The sequence below is a fragment of the Oxyura jamaicensis genome, chromosome 1 (genome assembly GCF_011077185.1).
Source record: "Oxyura jamaicensis isolate SHBP4307 breed ruddy duck chromosome 1, BPBGC_Ojam_1.0, whole genome shotgun sequence".
NCBI lineage: Eukaryota > Metazoa > Chordata > Aves > Anseriformes > Anatidae > Oxyura > Oxyura jamaicensis.
The window spans coordinates 35,856,702-35,877,634 of record NC_048893.1 but is presented as its reverse complement, the minus strand read 5'-3'; the positions used below and the strand labels follow the sequence as shown (position 1 = coordinate 35,877,634).

The 20,933-nt window shown below is 41.0% G+C and overlaps 1 long non-coding RNA gene across 1 annotated transcript; it reads right to left on the bottom strand.

Moving 5' to 3' along the window:
* Positions 1-3,362: 3,362 nt before the first annotated feature.
* Positions 3,363-20,495, bottom strand: LOC118170649. Its single transcript, XR_004752822.1, has 3 exons — positions 20,468-20,495; positions 16,127-16,130; positions 3,363-3,526 (listed from the first exon to the last, which is right to left on the bottom strand). It is a non-coding gene; the product is annotated as an uncharacterized LOC118170649 (long non-coding RNA).
* Between the last annotated feature and the right edge of the window lie 438 nt (positions 20,496-20,933).

The window sequence follows — 20,933 nt, the reverse complement described above, 5'->3', positions numbered from 1 at the left end:
CTTTTCACCTGTACACTGCAGTCAGTAATGTTTAGCTTCTCCCTACAGAAATGATATTCAGAAACCTACCAAATACTTGCATAAATGACTTCAGGACTTCACGTCAAGTCTAGGCTTTTAATCACTGTGGAGGTGCAGTGGGTCAAATGCAGTTCCTAGCATTTTGGCAGGTATTTTTTTCCTTTTTTTTTTTTTTTTTAAGGCAACTGAATGGGCCGTGTTTTGTCTTCTGCATTTCATTGGGCTATTTATAGAATAAGTTACACCATGCAGCTGATTTTTTTTTTTCTTTCAGTAACATAATACAAAAAGGTAGTGCCCTCATTGAAGGCAACTCTGTTAATTAGAGGAAAGGCTCGTATTGTGTGAACTTTTGATAACTGACTGTGGGCTGAGCCGCTGCTGCTCTTTGTCTGAGAAATTCAGAGTCCATTAGGCTGATAGCCACTGTTCTTCTGAGGAAACTACAGCCCTTGTGGCCCTTCCTGTTTCCTTTCAACATTCTTAATGTGATAGTGGAAGAGGATATCCTAAGGTCAGACATTAAAATGTAAAGTTGTGAGGTGATGATTAAATGTGAACACAGTGAAAACTTCACTCTTCATTATTTTAATATAGTCCAGCCTGTGCTGATATAATCATTTCCAGCAGATATTTAAGGTAGTTATAGAAATGATGAAAAGAAAGGCCTTTCATTTATTATCTTAATTATATTTTGTGTGTTATTTTAATTTTTTTTTCTTTTCCCAGAGATCAACATTAAATGTTAAAGTTTAAGTCTTACAAGGCCATTTTAAAAGACAGTAATATATTGTCAGCTCTGTATTGCTCTTTGATCTTTCAAAGTATAATGCCTCACAAAGTGTTGCATCGGTGGTCACTTCAGTTAAGATTCACAAACATTTTCCATCATAATTTGCTTGTTCCACGGACTTGTAACCTGAAAAATCCCTTTTGGGATGAAATTCTCCATTATCTGTCACTGCCTGATGGCAATTACTTTTTAAAATTGGGGAGTGATCTCTTCAGCTCTTTTTTTTTTTTTTTTTTTTTTTTTTTTTACTTATGGGAATGGTGGAGAAAAATTAGCAACACTTTTCCCACGGTAAGTGGTTTTCTGAACACAGCTATAACAAAAATAGCTGAAATATTCATCTTGAAGCTGGGTGACCATACTACGTCTTTCCATGGACTGACTGTATTGGTTCTTCTTCTGAGAATTATTTTTCTATTTCAAGCTGTGTGGGTAGAAAAAGCTACAGCCTCCAGGCCAACAAGACAGACATCTTGGTGGGGGTTTGCTGTAGACTGCCAAACCAGGATGAGGAGATGGATGAGGCGTTCTACAAGCAGCTGGCAGAAGTCGTGCAATTGCCACCACTTGTTCTCATGGGGGACTTCAACTTCCCAGACATATGCTAGAAATACAATAGAGCCCTGAGGAAGCAGTCTAGAAGGTTCCTGGAGAGCGTGGAAGACAGCTTCCTGACTCAGCTGGTGAGTGAGCCTACCAGAGGGGGTGCCCTGCTAGAGGTGCTGTCCATGAACAGAGAAAGACTGGTGGGAGATGTGCTAGTAGGGAGCTGTCTTGAGCAGGGTGACAACAAAATGGTAGAGTTCTCTCTTCTTGGTGAAGTCAGGAGGGAGGTCAGTAAAACTGCTTGGATTTCCAGGGAGCAGACTTTGAACTGTTCAGGACACTGGTAGTGAGGGTCCCCTGGGAGGCAATCCTCAAGGTCAGAGGGGACCAGGAAGGCTGGATGCCCCACAAGAAGGAAGTCTGAAAGGCAAATGAGCAGGCTGTCCCCTGTGCTGTAAGATGAGCTCACAGGGAAGAAGACTGGCATGGCTGAACAGAGAACTTTTGCTGAGTCTCTGAGCAAAACAGAGAGTTTATGTCCAGTGGAAAAAGGGACAGGGAACTTGGGGAGAGTACAAGGAAGTTGCTATCATACGGAGAGAGAAAATCAGAAAGGATAAATCCCAGCATTAGGTCAACCTTGCCACTGTGGTAAAATATATATATGTATATTTACAAATATATTAAGGAGGGCCAAAGAGAAACTCCATCCTTTACTGGATGTGGTGGGGAACATGACTACTGAAGATAAGGAAAAGGTTGAGATTCTCAATGCCTTCTTTACATCTGCTTTTAATAGTCAGATCAGTTATCCTCTGGGTACTCCGCCTCCTGACCTGAAAGTCTGGGACAGGAAACAGAATAAACCCCCACTATTCAGGTGGAAGCAGTTAGAGACCTGCTGCTTCGCCTGGACTGTCACAAGTCCATGGGGCCAGATGGGATCCACCTGAGGGTGCTGAGGGATCTGGCAGACGCGATTGCCAAGACACTTTCCATCATCTGTTAGCAGTCATGGTCAACCAGAGAGTTCCCAGATGACTGGAGACTTGCTGATGTGACACCCATCTATAAGAAGGGTCGTAAGGAGGATTCAGGGAACTACAGGCCTGTCAGCCTGACCTCAGTGCCAGGAAAGGTAATGGAACAGGTAATGGAACAGGTCATCTTGAATGGAACAGGTCATCTTGAATCACTCAATGTATGTGGGAGCACCAGGGGATCAGGCCCAGAGAGTGGTGGTGAATGGAGTGAAATGCAGCTGGTGACTGGTCACCAGTGGTGTTCCCAAGGGGTTGGTGTTGGGGCCCATCCTCTTTAATATCTTTATTGATGATTTTGACAAGGGATTTGAGTGCACAGTCAGTAAGTTTGTAGACGACACCAAGTTGTGGGAAAGTGTCGATCTGCCAGAGGGTAGGGAGGCCCTGCAGAGGGACCTGGACAGGTTGGATCAATGAGCAGAGGCCAATGAGAGTGCTAAGTCAACATGGCTAAGTGCCGGGTCCTTCACTTTGGCCACAACAATCCCATGCAGCACTACAAGCCTGGGGCAGAGTGGCTTGAAAGCTGTGCAGGGGAAAAGGATCTGGGGGTGTTGGTCAATGCCAGCTTGAACATAAGGCAGCAGTGTGCCCAGATGGCCAAGAAGGCCAACAGCATCCTGGCTTTTATCAGGAACAGTGTAGCCAGCAGGACCAGGGAGGTGATCGTTCCCCTGTACTCTGCTCTGGTGAGTCCTTACTTTGAGTGCTGTGTTCAGCTTTGGGCCCCTCCCTACAAGAAGGACATCGAGGCCCTGGAATGTGCCCAGAGAGGGCAACGAAGCTGGTGAAGGGCCTGGAGCACAAGTCCTGTGAGGAGCAGCTGAGGGAACTGGGGTTGTTTTCGTTTGGAGAAGAGAAGGCTCAGGGGAGACCTTATTGCTCTCTACAACTGCCTGAAATGAAGGTGTGAGGAGCTGGGGGTCAGCCTCTTTTCGCAGATAACCAGTGATAGGACTAGAGGGAATGGCCTCAAGTTGCTCCAGGGGAGGTTTAGGTTGGAAATTTTGAGACATTTCTTCTCAGAAAGAGCAGTCAGGCATTGGAACAGGTTGCCCAGGGATGTGGTGGAATTACTGTACCCGGGGGTGTTCAAGAAAAAGTTGGGCGTGGTGCTTAGGGACTCGGTTCAGTGGATGACATTGGTGGTAAGGGGATGGTTGGACCAGATGATCCTGAAGGTCTTTTCACCCTTAATGTCTCCATGATTCTATGTGAGCTACCAGCTTGCAGGGAAGTTATGGTTTAGCAGTGGAAGAGCCCAGCAGGACTGCTGATGTACTGGAAGAGAGACAAATGCTTAGATACCTTCTTAAAATGGACTGTAGATAGAGGGCAAATCCAACTCCCACCTAAAGTAATCAAGACAAGCTCCCATACAAAAGCCATAAAGTAAAATAAAGGGAGGTGCCCTACATAGCGATGGAGGACACCAGGACTACGGCAGTCTTTGCTTCTCAGCTGCAAGGGAAGGGAAGGCAAAAGCCGCATGCAAGGTAGCATTCACAAAAGTAATGTGTACCCTGCACTGGCTTTAAACTGTCTATACGAACATTAATTCAGTGACACAGGGACAGTTTTCCATTCATGTTTTCCTTGATTAAATTACCAAAGCAAGTAATTATTTATGTCATATATATATATATATATGATGGAGATTCCAAAAACACAGAGGACAAGCGGCTAAGTTAAGGATTGTTGTTGGAAACTCCTCTTTTGCATTTCCAGACATTTTGTAATTTTAGCCATTCATCTGTAGCAAAGCATCAGTCCAGACTTTTCCCCTCCATTTAATTTTAGACTGAGTACAGACTGAGTACAATAACCTTGGTAAATTAAAAAGTCACATGATTTCCTTTCTGCAGGCTGAGCGGATGTGTCTGTATAGCTCTAATGAAGGAGAGTCAGTACAAGAATGGAGAGCTTGCACTCCAAGCACATCAAAGACTTTCTGAACTTGTATAGCTAAAGTGCAAAAAATGCAAATGTTGTGTGAAATTCCAATTTGAATGATGTATTTGGATGAATTGTGGTCTTCTTCTATTTGATTTAAGGTCTTCCTCTGGAAAGACAGAAAGATGGAAGTGATGGAAAAAGCTTAAACAGTAAAGATGTGTTAAGATTAGGCACATCAGTAAAAACCTTGAGACCTGTCTCAAGTTGCTACACCTGGCTGGGATTGCAGTGCTTTTCCAATTCATGTTCAGCACTTACTTGGAGCATGAGCTCACTGTGGGCTTGTGCAAGAGGTCATGAATTAATTCAGTTTTAACTTCTAGTCTGGTATTTTTGATTTTCCTTTTTCTCTGTCCTTCAGAACCGTTAGGTCTGTCACTACATCACCTCAAGGAAAGGGAGCAGACTCATGGCATTTTGAAGAGACGAAAGGGACAGTTGTTGGATGGTGCTGACCTCTTTCATGTCCCATTACATAGAGTCAAAAGCTCACAGCACTTCCCAGGAAGCATTCAGCAATTTGCAGGAATGGGTTCTCAGGATCTAGGTCACCTAATGAATTTTAACAGAGCGGAATCGCATTATGAATGGAAAGCACTAAATAGCAGATACTTTTCTTTATTTAAACTGGCTGCCTGTAATTTCTGAAATACAATTGACTTCTTTCAGTCCCAGCCCTGTTGCAGAATTGTGTGGGGATGACAGAAGGATTTGGATAGTCGAATGTGCAATTCTACTCCAAAAAACTGGCTTCAAAATGGCATTATGTATTAATGATTCCCAGAACAAATTTGCTCAGTTCACAAGTGAAAAGCTGAGGGGTTTTATAACTGCCAGCTCTGCTAATTCCCCTTGGGACATGAAGGTCAAGCTTGCGCTATTTCCTTCTCACACATCATCATCACCGTCATCATCAGCAATAAAGATTATGAGGACCAAATTTTGCCTCAGTTACATCTACGCAAGCTCCTGCGTGTTTCAGAGGGTTGCAAGGAATTGTCCCCCTGTGGCTGCAGAGTCGTGCTGCATGGACCTCATCATCCAGGGACCTGTGTGTGGGTCAGGCTCCAGGCCCCTCTCCTGTGTCCCACAGGTCCTCTCCTGCATGTGACAAGTCTGACCCTGCCATGTCACCTTTGGGGAGGGAGTCAGCTACCATGCAGGCAACCTTACTCATACAGAAGGTGAAGGCCTGCTCGTAAATGTCATGGCTGGATCCAGTGTGGCAGCTAGGCCTTGGTGCAGGTGCTGAGGACCCAGGCATCAGCTGTGACTTTAGACCTTTAGCAGGGTTCAGTGGTGGACTTGTCAGTACTAGGTTGAAGGTTGGACTAGATGGTCTCTTAGAGGTCATTTCCAAACTGAATGATTCTATGATCTCATGTTTGTTATCCTGATGCCTGGGGTTGCCTTCCAAATCACAGAGCTCAGACCATGGGCTCCCTTTACACCTGGACTTGTGCCTGTGTGGGAGAGCAGCTCCTGTAAAAGTAAAGTAAAGGAGCTAAATGACTTCTCACAACTTTCTGAAAAGAAAAGCAGTATTTCAGTGAGATTTAATTCACTTCATAAAATACTGCCTAATAAGGAGCACAATTCCTGGGGAAAGAAGTGTCATTCTCCTGAGAAATGTTGTTTTTTCACTACTAAGAAAAGGGCTGAGCTTCTGTCTCAGTGTGATGGGCGTGTCTGAAACTACAAGCTGGCCCGAGACGTGTCGTCCCTTTTGTGCAGGAAGAACTAGGGTGTGCTCCAATATTTTGTGAGAGGATCCCAGACAACACCTCCCTGTGGAGATACTGAACTGGACAGGGCTGGGCAGCCAAGCTTCCTGTGCAGGATTTCAGCATCGGACTCCATGTGATTTCAAAGTCTTTCCATAACACAAGTGCAATGATGCAAGTGAGAAAGCAGGTGGTTTTGTGTGCTTGGACAGTAACTTCAGGAGTGTTTTCAACTGTGTAACGCTTTTGGTCTTTATATTGTCTTGTTCCTTTTGCTGTCTATCTGAAGCAAGCCATGCTTGGGAATACTCCATAGGCCTGACTGCAGCAAGCCAGGAAGAGGTATAAGAGGAAAATTAGACCATATATTTGTTAAACTCCAGGCTTTTTTTAATGTATTGTTTTTCCTTTTTTCTTTTTTTTTTCTTTTTTTCCCCGATACAGGACAGTAAGACACATCTTCCAAGCAGTGCGATGCACAACTGGCAAAAGCCTTTTTGACACACCACCTTTGCAGCCTTTTGCTGCTGGGCTGATTTGAGAACTGAAGGGTTAAGCTGGCATAGTTTAAATGGCACCAGGGGCACTCCTGAGGAGTAGCAGTAACTTTCCCAATGCACAAAAGAGATTGAGAGGCTGCTGAAATCTTCACAGCTGTGATTCTCTTCTCTTTGCATTCCTCCTTCAGCTGCTCTAACAAGCCCCTGGCACAGATATTCCTGTGGGGATGGCTCCATGTTTCCTGACCCAGAACTTCTCTATCTGATTCTTCCTGCTCATAGTGTATCTCTTTTGTGTGAAGGGATAGGAGTGGGAATTTCATTTTTGTATGAAAATGAAGCATAAGCTTCATTTTGAACTTTTCTCTTATGCATCAAGCTTCTACCTATGTGATCCAAACAGGCATTTGTGAACAGACATCCTGCTGAACTACTCTGGATCAAATTACTCTGTTTGTGTGATGAAACACCAGAAGGATCACCATGAATCGTACAATACAGTGGGAGCACAGAGCCTCTGCTGGGAAAAGCTTGTATTTAACAGACAAGTCAAAAGCTGTGGGAGAAAACAGGCACAAAAAGGTGAGGGAACCTACTGTGCAGCTTGACCAAAGTAGTGCAGTTCACTACTGTGAAAACCAAGTTTTGCTTCTGTACTGGCATCTGGCATCCCCCTCCCTGAAGATAAGAATCAGGCATTCTTTTCAGATTACTCTTTTTTTTTTTTTTTTTCATATAGATATCCGTTTTGCTTTGGTATGAACTAAAAAATAAAAACATATTCTAAGGTCTAGGTTTCATCGTGACTATTTCATATACTCTTGGCTTACATATTCACAGCATTTATATATTATTATTTGTGTGTATATGCACGCTCATGGAAGTTTGTGTCTTCCTAATCACTTGTATGTTGTGGACAGCAAGCCCTTGGAAGGGCAATAAATGCTTTTTGCAGCTTTTGGCTACCGAAATCACTTTGTGTTCTTTGTAGTCTGCAGCTGGGGACAGAGAGGATGTTGTCCAGTTTCTTCAAGTACACTTTTAATGCCACGCTTCCTTGGTGACTATGAAATAACCAGCCAGGCTGCCCAGGCAGCTGGATTCAGAGGCAGCTTGAGTTACCTTGCTAGCAGTGAAGGAAAGTGTATAGGTGGTGTCACTGACATGCCACAGGGACCAAAGAGCAGATTTCCAGTAGGAAAGTCAAGAAGCAGGGTGAAAAGTGTAATGGTACCTGCCATGTACCTCACAAACTCTAGTTAATAGCTTTCCCATCAACAAACTTGCCTGTCGCTCTCAACAGATATCCACTTACAGCAGTTTACAGTCAGGTTACTTACAGCACCATGTTTCAATTTGATGCTTAATCTTGCACAAGCCAATGTGATAAGCAGGTACTCTAAAATACCGTAGAAATCTTCTATGGAGTAAACTAAGTGACCTTAGTTGTGCCAATTGCTCCTAAAGTGACAATAGCCTTTTATATAACAATACTAAAATAAAATAAAATAAAATAAAATAAAAGCTTTTATTTCCCCGTTCTAATCTCTATGGAAGCCTCTATTTTAACTTGTAGCCTTTGATGTTATGCCCAAGTAAGATGTCTGTTATCATTTACTTGTAGAGTAGGTTTCACTCTTGAACTGTTTAATCAAAGCATCTAGTAAATGCTAGCACCTAATAGCTGTTAGAAAACAATTCTGTTTAAGATTTTTTAAGGGATTTTTTAAGGTTTAAGATTTTTTTTTTTTTACTCTAAGTATTACTCTAAGAGATAAGATTTTGTGATTACTGCCAGTATTAGAAGGGAAAATGAAATCACAGAAGTCCTGGGTTCCCTTGTGTGCTTTAGAAAATCACCTACCTTTGCACTTTTTCTGAGACACTGATAACACTGGTAGCTGTGTTGGAAGCATTAGTGCACCAAGACAGATATTTATACTCTCTTGTTGTTCCCACTCCCTCTTGAGAAATATCAGGTAACAATAACAAGGTGTACATCCGCTTCACACCATTGTGCTTGCCTACAGCAATCCCTCACACAGACATTCTGGTAGATTTACCTTGAGCCATGTTGGGTAGTTTAATTCAGAGAACTGTAGAGTTTGTATGGCTCTCCAAAGATCCTGTATCCCAGAGGTGGCCCACTGGGGACCCACAAGCCAAATCAAGCCCACCAGAACAGCCACATCATACCATAGCTCCCTCAGACACATAATCCATGATCCTTCTTGAGGGCTCAGGGGTTTGATGAACTATTGCACCTGCTGCTTCTGTCATTCTTTGCTATGTGACCAGACACACATCCCTTAGCTCCCTTTTCAAAAAAGGTCCATATATAATCTTGTATCTTCCACAGATTTTCACCCACAGACTGTGACTAACCAGACTTCATCCTGAATGACTGTGTTCTGCTGCTCTTTTTCTGCATCTTGTTCATTCCTTTCCTGGTGAAAGGAACACAAGTTTGAGTTTTCTTGTAGTAGTTTCATAGACCATGTACTGCTGCTTTTAGTCTATGACCAAGCTGGTCTGTAGCAATGCTCAGTCCAGAAGTGCATGTAGACAGGGTCTTCATCAGTTAGTATATTCGTCTAAGACTGTAACTGGCATCCTTTTCAGTTTAGAATAAGGTTTATAATTTAAAATGAAGACTGAACCATGTTTTATTCAAACTATGCTATGGATTTCATGTTTCTATAGTTACAATTCCTAACAAATCAACAATTTGCTCAGCTTTTGTTGGTTGCATATGTATGTATATGCACATATATATATGCTTCATACCACTTCTTCTGAAAGCTACTGGCCACCTTTCTCACCTGCTGCTGGAGGACTCCTCGTGCTTTTCTCTGCGGGTGTATGACATGGAGAGATGCTCTGGCCTCCAGTAGGGAAGGAGGTAGAGCAGAGATGAACAAACAAGGGACCAACCTGATCTTCTCTGCTTCCTGGCCATGCCTACACTCCCTCCCATCGTGTGGCTGATGTCAGGTAGACTCAAGGCCACAATCCCTTTGTAGCACGGCCCCAGCATTAGTGGGCAAAGGGGCTATCACTTGGAGGAGCTTGGGTTGCTCAGCATTTCTGGACTAACCCCTGCACATGGCAGAGGAAAAACCTGGCCTTGCTAGGCACATGGGATGGGTGCAGATCCCAGCTGCACATCTGCAGAACCTCCTCCATGGTGCTGCTTCTCTGCCTTTCCTGTGGTTTTTCCATGAGCTCATTGCACAAAAGGAGGAGAGAGGCCAGACATCATGGAGTCTCTGACCCCAGCGCAATTAGCCCTGGGGGTCAAGGGGCCGCCAACTGGCATCTTATTTGTCTTGTTTTCCTTGTCAAGATCCCTGGCTGAGGCAGGAAAGCAGGGGTTATATAAGCAAAACATAAAGGCAATTGTTTTCTGGGCAATGAACAGATCAGGTGAAGGCTGTTTCCTTTCTCCCATCTGCCACATTGTAGAACCTTTTAGGCAGAACAAGGCACTACACAAAAGCCAGGGGCCAGCTACATGTTTTGTTATTGTGTGTGTCTAATTCTTTAATCCCATGCCATTCTTACTAAGTGATCAGTGACTTAATGAAATGAAAAATCCCAAAGTATTTATTTTAAAAGTGCAAAAATTGAATCACTTGAACCATGGCTGATTAAAAAAAAGGGAGGCTATACCTTCAACAACAAGTGGATCAAATTTAGCTGGTTGTAGGACTGACACATCTCCAGTGTCATCTGCAACAGGAACCAACTGCTAATAGCCTGACACTATTGAACACTTCGTCAACTGTGACTTAGGGCTCTCCTTGTGCATGACTTCGGAAAAACAAGCCTTTCTTTATGCTTATCCTGGTTTTGTGTTTTTCAGTGGACCTGTTTTTCCTATGCTAATGGGGTTAATGTAATTTGTTGCTACTGTTTTGCAAACTACTTTTGACGAAGCACACAGAGGAAGCTTTCACACAGTCTGGATTCACTAATTGGAAAAAGACTTGAGACAAATCTGAACGGCACCATGTTTCCCCATGTCATCACGGAGCAGTTGATACTCTTCAAAAGACCACAAGGAATGGTGGTGACATACTTCGTTTACAGAACTCTCAGAAGAAGGAGGAAAACAGGAAGATTCTAATAAAAATGCTAAGTGCAATATATTATCTTGCCAACAAGAACTTGTCCTATGAAGCCCTGATTCAGAACAAGATGAAAATATGAAGAATTTGTCCGCAACTTTTTCATCTGCTTTTTCTGAAGTCAGAATATGACCCCAGGGTTTTTACATGGTTTAGAAAGAGTCAAATCAAATTCAGAGATTCTGTAGTGCTGCTGAAGTAGTAAAGGATATTTCTAGGAAGTTTCTAGGAAAGTGGTATGCTGGTATGGTAAATAGAATCTGACTGTTCCAATGAAGGGTAATTATAATTACAGCATGTAAATGACACGAATGCTTGTGAAGAGTTTGCTGCAAGACAGCCTGTACACTTGCAGAGATAATTATATCTGAAATTAATCTGCAGTTCTGAATATTGACTACTATTATGGACAATGTTACGCTGCTTTTGCTTGGCAATGTGAAATCAGTAAGAAGAACCACAACTCACAAATACCTGTTCTCATAGGCGACATATGACCTCGTCAACTCTAAAGTATGCAATGTGATGTTCTGAAGCAAGAGCTCAGCAAGGGTTGATATGGCAACTCAGATGGAAAAATGCAAAGGAACTGATATTGCTGGAATTTAGAAAGTCTCAATTACTGAATGGAAAATGCATGGAAAATAACTATTTACTGTCTGTGCACCAGATCAAAGGCACACATTATTCTAGGAACAAACCCAGGATAAAACTGGGGGTGAAATGACTGGGCTTTTAAAGGTGAACAAATTTTCCAGGAAAATATCAGGAGTAAAAGAGGAACCCAAACATCCACATGGAGAAACAAAATTTTATGGACTCATCAACTCAGAAATAATAAATTCTAATCAGTATTAATCTATGTTGTGAACATAAAGTTCTCAAAATAACTCCATCCAAAAAATAAATAAGTATTCAAGGAGGTCTGGTTCCTATTTCACTCAAAACCAATTGATTTTTCTTCTTCCCATCCTGAAAATTACTAGATGCTTCCCTAAAGGTAACTGAAAATACTGCAGATACATTTCAAAGTTTGTATCCTTGGAAAACTAAGTTGTAGGGAAAAGAAAGCTGGATGAAAGAAAGATAAGGAGTTAAAACTTAAGTCATAGAATACATTAAATCCCTGCATCAACATCATAATTTCAGAGAGATTCTAACTTTAATGAATGCAATTTTATTAATTTTCCATATTTATTTTAACTTTGCTTTATAGAGATACATACTACATTTAGTCAAAATGTATACCATTTATTTTCTGAATTGGCACAGTTGATAAAAAAATATTTTAATGGGAAACACACTGCAAAGGCCAATTCTAGCATTCAGCATGGAAGGAAAAGTTGGTTTCAGTTTGGAGTAGGACAGTCTTGACTCAGGTACTGCATGGTTTTATAAATCTACCAGGACAAAACTGGTGACCTACAGATTACAACTGTTGTAGAAGATTTTTTATTTTTATTTTTTTTTAAAAAGGACAATCAATAATGGGCTAAAACCTCTTTCATATTTAGAAATATTTTCTTATTAATACTGAAAAGAGTTGTTTCAAACAGTAGGTTTTTAACATGATTAAGTGGTGCATTTTTAATGAAGTGAGATAATCTAGGTTCTGTCCTATACTCTACTTCTCATTTATAAATAGAATACCTAAGTATTGAGGAAGAGACTAAATCTATTATCCCAGTCTCAGTATCCCGTGTCCTACAATCGTGTGTGGAAATGAAGCATGAAACTAAAGAAAAGGAAAAAGATTTCCTCATCTGTATGTCATTCATTCAGATCTGCCTAGTCAATATTATTGGAATATGCTGTTAAATGTGCATTTCATGAGAAATGATGTTTTAAATTTTTAAAATGCACTGTTCCTTGATTTTATAGGTGAATTGAAAAGAAATCTTTTGAAACAAATGGGTATTGCTTTAAGATCCCCAAGCACTAAGAACTAAGGCTATTTGTAAAAAGCAAGAATGATTTTGATTTTCACAGATAAAATAAAAAATGTGAAAAATAAAAGAAACCGCAACAGATAATGGCTAGTACATTGGATTTGTAAAGTGCTTTCTTTTTACCAGGATGTTATCTGTCACATGAGTAGAGTTGTGAGTACAAACATTACTTTTATATGCAATAAGTCAATTGATTTGTACCATTTCTTCAGCTTGCACAATTGTTCTGCATCAGAGAAAATACATCCCTTTCCAGTCGGGCAGTAACTGCAGCCAGCACTTCTTTCATTCCAATCACATACCTTTTTTTAGGCAATATATTACGTACAAAGAGACCATTGTACTTTTATTCCTGCCAAATGTGATACAGCTTACAGGAGACAAAAGAACAGAATGGTTCCTTTTAATAGATCTTGAACCTCTGAGTAAATATATAGAAGTTGCTCAAGCGCTAACCTCTGAAAACTGAACCCTGCAGCTTTGATTGTAGTAGCTCAAACAAACCAAACTCTGCAGGGCTTGCCCAGTGGTAATTGCAATAAACAACATACAAGAACTCCCAAATATTGCTCAACCAAGCACTGTGTTGGCCACCTGCCAGATGCCTAATGGCCACTTCTGACCTGCATACAATGGCATGGTGGGGGTGGATGTTGGCAGCCCAAGGGACCGGAGTGGCTCTGCTCTGGTGGCTCCATGGGTCACCAGTGGAGCAGAGGGAAGGCACTAGGTGAATTGTAGACACCTGTGGGTCACATCTGTGGTTTGGGGCAGGTGGCTTCTGCACCTCCCCATTAGGTGGAGGAAATAAAGTCAGGAAATAATACGTACACAACTCATGGAGAGTAGTAATACAATGGAGCACAACCATTGTAGCCAAAATAAACAAAACTAACATGACTTCCAATTCAGAGTAGTGATAATCATAGCAACAGGGAGCTTTTTATTATATTTAAAACAAAATAATGTAGGGAGAATATGGCACCTGGAGAATAAAACTGACTGTGTGGAGAAAGTCTTGCTTCCATTCACATCAACAAAACTACGGTTGCCTTTCTGAGGAGCTGTTTTGGCCCAACATGGATGGTGATTCTTGCAGGTATTAAGACTGTGTGCTCATCATGACAGAGCCCTAGTGAAATGCCGAGTGGTGAGGGGGGTGATTCCGAACCAGCGTGAACAATGTGCAACTTCCCAAGTACCAGGGTACAATTCCCCTGCAGCCTCCACTCCTTGCTCTTCTCCATGGCCTTCCCCAGAAAATATGTTTGAGCACATAAAACTGATCTCCTCATGCAGAGAAGTCTTCTGAGGAAAAACAAAAGCTGACTTTTCTTTCAGGATTGCCAATATGGGCAATATCGCTTATTTGCAGTTATTGCTCCAGGTCACAGGAGGTTAGGGGGAAATAATACCAGCAGAAATACCAAATGAGAGAAGCCCAATAATGAAGAGACTAGTCAGTGACAGTATACAAGTTAATCATGAGTGTGTGACAGGATGCTTTGTGCAAAAAAGCAAATTGCTATTTTTGGACACGTTCCGAGAGAACCTGAGTAAATCAGTGACATAAAGCATTCCCCTTTTCACAGCTCAGGACTTGGGCATGAGACCCTGGCTCATGCTGGTGAGCACTTAGTCACACCAGCAGTCCCACTGACTCCAAGAGCATAACTCATGTAGTCTGTTTTGTTCTGGGCCCCTTGGTTCAGAAGAGCCAGTGATAAACCGGGGCTAAGATCCAGCCACACAGTTGATAAAAAGGTCAGAGGCCATGACCTACAGGGGAAAAGCAGGTAGATGTTGCTCAGGCTGGAGAAGAGCTGACAATGGGCATATGCTTGTTGTCAGGAGATGACGCAGGTGTTAGTGAATGATTAAAAAAAAAAAAAAACACTCAAGAAAAAGTTCCATAAAAGGGAGAAAAGAAGGTGCGATAACACCATTGTAGTAAAACTCCTGAGTGCAACTGTTCAGTCAGGCAAGAATAAGTATACCCTGAGAAATCACTGAGGCGTATAGAGCCCCCCTGAATAGGTGCAAGACAAAGCCAGACTTAATACTTAGGAGTGAATGTTCAACAAATACAGCATTGAAGTAACAGTATTAAAAAGTGCTGCAAACTTATCCCCTTCAAAACCAAGGAGGGCACTCACTAATGGTTCCCACACCAATTCTGTAGTAATTAAAGGACACTCTCATCTCAAAAAAAAAAAAAAAAAAAAAAAAAAGAGAGAGAGACAAATTTATAGATAAAAACAACAGAAATAAATGATTAATCACCAACATTGGTTATAATTCCATCACTGTAGATAAATAAATAAATAAATATTAATTATATAGAAAACATTTTAAGCTTTTCTTGATGTGAGGGAGAGACACAACAAGCTAGATTTTAGGAAAATAAAATCTCCTGGAATATTACTGATATGTCAAATGGCTAGTGACTGCAGAAGTAACTAAGTAGTGGACAATTTGATTCGCCATCCTGGACAGAACCAGGCTACTTTTAGGCTGGAGATTTGCACAGCATAAAGGCTCACATAACCTTCACTGTGTATAAAAGAATAGTTAGTATAAAAAAGACACTATCAGAATGAATATTGTCACAGAACTTCAAGACCAAAAGTACAGTAAATAAGTTATGACCCAGCAAGGGAAAGAGGTAAAAGACCCAGTGTTAAGTTCAGGCTTCTCCAAGCTGTCATGAGATAAATAGGGGAATTACTTATGCAAAGCACGTAGCTGGATCATGTTTTACCTCTATAGCCAACACAAGGCTTTCCAAGTCAAGGACATATTAAAAATGATGCCAGTATTATTAACCTGATTCTCAGTCTCCAGATAAGTCCCCTCTAGCCAAGAAGACAGTATATCCAGCAACAATATTTCTGTCTTTCCAAAGCTGAGGACAAGACAGTCCTAATGCAGCCAAAAAGCAATAACATTCAGACATTCCTCCATAACTTAGACTGATCTTGCAGTGTCCATGTGAAATACAAGATGAGTATTGTCAATATACTCTACCTTATATTTTATAATGATCTCCCCAGCTGGCTATACTTTAAAGAACACAGACAGAAAAGCTGACCCGTATTTCAGAGTCCTCCGTGATGAGTCCAAGCAGCCATCTCTAGGCATGGATTCCTGAACTCCGAAAGGACAGGAAACACCAGAGAGCAGCTTCAAGTAAAGCAAAAATATCCCTGGCTGCTGAAGCAACTGCCCATGATTAGATATATTGCTATCTGCCAAGAGGTCCAACACAAGCAAAACAGCTTGTAGATTTTGATCTTACACAAGCAGGTAATGATTTGCCCAGAGAAGCTGTGGATGCCCCATCCCTGGAGGTGTTCAAGGCCAGGCTGGATGGGGCTTTGGGCAACTGGGTCTGGTGGGAGGTGTCCCTGCCCATGGCAGGGGGCTGGAGCTGGGTGGGCTTTGAGGTCCCTTCCTACCGAAACCATTCTGTGAGTCTGTGATTTGTAGCTTCTTATGTGTGATATTGACTCCAAAGAAAGACCAAATGATGGAACAACATCTGAACCAAAATCCCTTAGCATGGAAGAATCATTTTGTTTCTCCAAAAAAAAAAAAAAAAAAAAAAGGAGGTTTAACATGGACTGAAGCTGGCAGGTACTCCACAAGAAGAAGTGATTTCCTGAGGACTGGGTAAAATGTCTATGTGTTTTAAAATCACCAGTGTTTAACTTTCAGTAGATAGCATGCTAATAATGACTGTACCTTTGCGTTTGCCTTCTGTAACTGTGAAGGAGAGGAGAGAATTATACTTGGTAATTCTCAGGGTATAACAATGTTGGAGGCTGCCTCACCAGAAGCTGACCTGAACCCATTGGCTGAGCAATGGCCTGTAAACGTAAACTCTGAGCTCTTAGTAAAAATAAAAATTAAAACAAAACAAACAAAAAAAAACTTGCCAATTTACCTTTTCCAAAATGAACAGTAAAAAAAGTATTCACATTATTTTATAGAAGGTAGATATAGAAGGTGGTAAGTTGCAGCATGTACTGCTAAGAACGCTTGTGCTTTCCAGCTTCAGCCATGATCTTCCCCACCCCCCTCCCCCCCAGATACTTGAAAGGTCCAACAAATGATCAAATTCCAAGATGCTCTTCAGCCATTTCCTCTCCAGGCGGTAATCCAAATGCTTCTGCTCCACATCCCTCTTAAACTCCAATGGCTTCCCAGAAACTGAAAAGCAACAGGGTATGGTATAGAGCTCACAAGTCAAAAGTTTCCCTTATGAATGAATCATGGTTATTGATGAGCCACTTTCCTAGCTAGATAAGTAACTTACATCCATTTGTCAGCAGAGTCAAGCACTGGAGGAGATTGTCTATGAAACTGCAAAATCTCTGTAGTTGGAGGTTTTCAAACTCTAACTGGTCAAAGCCCTGAGCGACCAGGTCTGAATCGATGATGACCCAGGTTTGAGTGAAATGTTGGTCTGAGTGACCTGCTGAAATCCCTTTCAGCTGGAATTATTCAGTTCTCTGAGTTGCACTAATATAAAAGTAAAATATAAGATGGATCTGTTATGCTGTAAGGCCATACTGAAAAACGCTAACAGCAGCATTAAGAGCAAGGAAAAATACTTGACTTTTCATAAATGATGTGGCATTTCAGTGCCTCCATACCATGGGTCAAAGCCTGATAGACAGCTCTACAAATGTTCTCTGCAATAACATAGGTACAAAGTTTGCATTAAATCTCAAGGCACCAGTCATCATGTAGGGATCTAAGTTAAACTGAAATCCCCAAAGAACTACACTTCAAAACCAGTGACAGCAACTCCCTGGAATCATCTGGAGATTTCTCCTGTGGATCTAACAATCCTTTCACCAGTAAAGAGCTTTTCCCCATCACAAAAAAAAAAAAAAAAAAAAAAAAAAGGCCAAATCCTCCTTTTATTGAAGCAGAGCAACCTCTAATACTGTGAGTCCAGTTGCCTCTCCCATCTTTGTGAGATTGCTGAATCACCGATGAAGACAATGAGGCCTGTTATAATGTCGTGAGGTTAAAGGTGAGTTGTGTGGAAATCTAAAAACATGTGAGGAAACTACAATGCTACTTGCAGCTGTTATAAATTCTCAAGTTAACACATTTGGGTTTATTCAGTATTTAATTTTAGACTTTTTATTTTGAGTGATAAAGCCAAATCGCATTTGAAATAAGACCATTGCTTGCCTAATACCATTTCAAGCTTATAGACTTGATGAGAAAATTTGAAAAGTCAATTGAAACAGCAAGAAAATAATTTAATGTTTTCAGTCATTCCAAGATTTCTTGCCAAAAAAATCTGCACATTGCTCAGTTTCTTAAATATATATATATTTTTTTTTCACTTCTAGACATAATTCTGATTTTGAAATATTTTACCATAAGTATGAAAAGCAGAAACATTTTTTAAACAAATGCATTTTCCATTAAAAATAATACAAAACAGGTGAAAACTGAGCAAAAAAAAAGAAAGGACTAAATTTTGACAAATAACTTTTTTTTTTCATACCAACATATCAACACTTCCTTGGTGAGAATTCTTTGTGTCTGGAAGTTACTTCTGATATACACAGTGTAAGAGAGGCAAGAATGAAGCTCTGGTGTGTATAGCACTGTCAGACGTATTGGAATAACCTCAAAGGTATATGAATGAAAATCCCAGTCAGACTGTCTCTACAGGAAACAGTCCATTCAAGACCTGGATTCCTTTCAGAGAATTCACTAGCAATATATATTAGCATTTATCAGTGAGCATTAAACAAGTCTTACAGGTATGTTACTGGCTGTTTGTTAATGACCAGTACAAGACTTTTTCCAGGGTCACTGGCTCCCTGTTTGACTTTCATGAAAACAGAGCCAGTGAATCTCTAGGGCATGATAATGCTTCATCTCTTGCAAAAGACACAGATTTATCACTCAGCTCTCCAAGGGGATTGCAGCACGCTTGGATTGCGACAGTTACTTTCTGACATCTAGAATTTAACGTACAATAAGTTTCTGTTTGCATGTATGATTGGAGGTGACTTTTTCTGGTTTTGTTACCTAAATTAATCTTTGATTTGTCACCTGAGGCTGCTTTTTCCAGGCCCATTTGGAAATATATGGAGTCCAAAAATATTAAAGAATTCCTAAGTCTGGGTTCATTCCACTAGAAATGAGCATTTCTGAAAGAAAGGAGACTGGCAAGCCATCCTGCCTTGCATGCAGGACTAGGGGCCAGGAATCCCTCGGCTTCAGCTCTTGTACCTGGGCACTTTTGTGGTCTTGGACAAGCCATGCCAGGTACAAGTGAGTGTTATCCACATGCACACAGGAGAGCAAGTAGGTAAAGACCCTTCTGACTCCTTTTTACCATGAGAAGCAATATGTTTGCTTTTCTTGCTCTTCAGGGTGTGTGGATTGTATTTTACAGTCTTACAATCTCAGATTGCAATGCCGAGCCATTCTCATATTCCCTTCAGACTCTAAAAACAAACACATTTCAGATTTTTTTTGGTATAATGCTACACTCCTCCCCTCAGTGTCCTCAGCTGCAACCAAGAGCCCTGATAAGTCAGACAAAATACTTTGACAGCATCAAAATTTCATACTGATTTATAAGACCCTATTTTGATATCTATGCAGACAAACTCATTAGTTTGTCTGACAAACTAATAGATAAACTTCAGTTTTTCATTAACTGAAATGAATTCTTAGTTGAAATATGAAGATTTCATTGTCTGACTGGGTACCAGTTATTACACTGATACTCTAAAAAAAATAAAAATAAAATAGAAATCAGAATATTTAGCCATGAAATTCTTCCTCCCCTGCCCTGAATCTGTTGCTTAGGAGTAGGAGAAATGCTGCACCCCTTATATGTCAATGGGCAGCAAAGGGTACTCCATGGCATCACGTGAATTAAACCATTGCAGTTTCAAACAATCAGTGAGGGACATCTTGATCTGCAAGTTTCATCTGGGCAGTCATTGCTCAGTAGCCATCAATGCACTTTTGCTCCATGGATTTGTCCCAGTCCTGTTTGTAACCCATGCATAAGTTTAAGTCTCATGGCAGCAAAATCCACAATATAATTATGAATTATGTGAAAAAAAATAACAAATAAAAAATTGTTTGGCTTAAATCTTATTCTGTCCAGTCATTTCTCTGAAGGCCTCCTGGCTTTTGTTTGCTGGGAGAAACAAATAATCTTTTCCCCTTCTCCCCTCTTTTTGGCCTGTCATATCTCCCTTCAGCTGCATCTTTTTCTTGTTGAGGACTCTCAGTCTTTTTATTTTTATTTTTGGTATGTTTGCTGTTCCACAGCCCCTTATTGTTGTGTTGTGTTTCTTTTTAATGTTTCTGTTTCTAGTATTCTCCTGTTGAGATGCATATGCTATTCTGCAAGTGGCACTGGATAATTCTATTATCCAGTGGTACAGCGATGCTTTCTCTTGTTCTGAGGTCCCCTCTAGCAATTCTCACCACCCTTCAGGGAGGACAATTGTTTGTTTCCTTTACAGATAAACTTGATATTTATTGGTCTGGAGATGAACCTGATTTTTCAGAATACAAATACCTCTTCTCCACCTACTAAAGCCACCCAAAAGGAAACTTAATGTCCGTCAAGAGGATGACAAGCACACACAGGGCACTCTTTATTAAACACACCAGAGCTGATTTGCAGGCTTTTACTTTATGGTTCCTGCAACATTAACCAAAACAACCGAGCGAGCTGAATGCAGGACGGATCATCTGGCGGCAGGCAGCAGTTGATTGTGTTTACCGCAGCGTGAGCACAGCACTTGCTGTGCAGCTTCAGAGAAGACTGAGTTGCATCTGGTCACCTCCAGGCCAACCCCAGCCTCTGCCGCGCTTGCTACTGTATCTCATTCATCTCTTGTCTTTGGAAACTCGATTAATCCTTGAAGCACCACAGAAAGTACAAAAGGTTTTCATTACATATCGGTGAGTGTATTTCCTTAAGAAGGTTCTTGGCGAAGTGTGGAAGTAAATGAATCACTGGCTCCTCTGGCTGCTGCATAACTACTTATTGTTTTATTGAACAAGAGAGTAAAAAGTCGCATAAAACCCTGCATACTATAAATGGCCAGGGTATAATTCAGACCTGCCCATGTGCACATTAATTTACGCATTGGTCTTTTTGGAAAAAATGTCAACTGAATAAATATAGCTTAGGCTGAGCACTCGAACCACGAATGACTTTTGTTATTTTTTTGGTTAAATTCCATTCACCTTTTTTCCCCCTTT